The sequence below is a fragment of the Poecilia reticulata genome, unplaced genomic scaffold, assembly GCF_000633615.1.
Source record: "Poecilia reticulata strain Guanapo unplaced genomic scaffold, Guppy_female_1.0+MT scaffold_2056, whole genome shotgun sequence".
In the NCBI taxonomy this organism is placed as follows: domain Eukaryota; kingdom Metazoa; phylum Chordata; class Actinopteri; order Cyprinodontiformes; family Poeciliidae; genus Poecilia; species Poecilia reticulata.
In genome coordinates, this window is record NW_007616785.1 from 33 (window position 1) to 1,670 (window position 1,638).

The 1,638-nt window shown below is 35.5% G+C and overlaps 1 long non-coding RNA gene across 1 annotated transcript; it reads right to left on the bottom strand.

The window, feature by feature from the left end:
- Window positions 1-207: 207 nt before the first annotated feature.
- On the bottom strand, window positions 208-1,535 carry LOC103461529 (uncharacterized). Its single transcript, XR_533134.1, has 2 exons — window positions 1,414-1,535; window positions 208-266 (listed from the first exon to the last, which is right to left on the bottom strand). It is a non-coding gene; the product is annotated as an uncharacterized LOC103461529 (long non-coding RNA).
- Window positions 1,536-1,638: the final 103 nt, after the last annotated feature.

The following is a 1,638-nucleotide window of genomic DNA, read 5'->3' on the forward strand; positions in this document are numbered from 1 at the left end:
TACAGACAGCTTCCAAACATAGTTCCAGTTATAGTGCTGAAAAATCCATGCTATCCCAGAGGAAAAAAACTATTTCAGAGCTATGACTGGAAGCAGATTACAAGTAAGAAAAGTGGAGTGTCATTACTGAGGTCACATAGAGATATAACAAGAAAAGATGTATATGAATATATATTACCATGGTAAGAGATGAGCTCTTTGTTTTGGTGGCAGAGGATGAACATGTCATCTTCCAGGGTGATGAAGTTCAGGTACTGATCAAACACCTGTAAAATAAACAYTATTAATATCAATCCACTGAAAATATAGGAAAACCTGTAACATGGCTTCTCGTGTCATTTGCAGCTTATAGAAAACTAGTTTATAGAAGACTAGATATGTACACTTTGTTTTTTCTTTTCCAAGCTAGTGGGTGTAGTCAGATGCATACAATAGTCTGGAAGTTAAAAAATAAAAATCAGAAGGAAACCTCTGTAAGAAAATGTTCTAGCTGTCTTCTCTGAGTTTATTTGCATACAGCAGTTAGTGAGACCTGGATMCATGTGATCCCTCAATACTGATGTSRATGCCAGGGTTGAACTGGACCGCAGTACCGTCTCATTACATCATCATAGTAATGACTGGTAGCTTATATGTTTGTAACCAGGGATGCACCAATTCACTTTTTTCACTTCAGATACCGATACCAACATCTGATGCTAAGTATCGGTCGAACCCAATCTGATAGAAAAAAATCTGAGTTGAATTGACTTAGAACTTTCATTTGTTCAGTTAGTGAAATTAAGAATAGAACAGCCAATGTAAAATAAATAATAAAGAAACTGAAACTGACATAAACAAACGGTTGGCTTCTTTGGTCAAACATGTAAAAGAAAAACTGCAAAAAACCTTTAAAAAGAATTCAGAACGTGCAATTAGGAGATCTAAGTATAATATAAAATAAATAATAAAGCATGATCTTGGTAAGAGCATAAAGCATAGAATTAGACTGAATAGATCTGCCCTTATGGATTRGGAACATTATCACCGTTCCTCCATCTAGAATTTTTTTCWGTATCAGAYATTAACATGGGATCGGTACATCTCTAATTGTAATGACATTTTCTCATTATCAATCYAAAACTTATAATATAGTTAATACAAGTTATTACCATCCAATAAGTCCATCTGATGATATGAACATATTTGTATCTGATACTCATGTGTTTAAACATAACATATTCAGCTAACACATGGCTAACATCAAACAGTAAATTAAAGGAAAGGACAAGACAGGACATGAGCTSCTTGGTAAGTTCCACAATGTCCCTCAGAAATCAGTTCACTTCTATTAAGATGTTCACTGTGTCGACAACATCTWTAACAGAAACAAACTGAACTCTTAACAAAGTCTAAAAACGACTGATCAGTTACCTTGGTGACTTGGCTGACTGCATTAGCAGCCAGGGCAGCACTGGCAATGTCCTCCAGTTTACTCCGACTGATGGCAGAGATGAAGTTCAGGAAGTACGACTCATACAGCTGGCTCCTCAAATCCTACACACACAAAGTTATACACAAAATGCCACTATGTCACACAGTGTTATTTAGCCACTAAATCCAATGTGGTTCAGAAATTGCTAATATATACTCAACAAA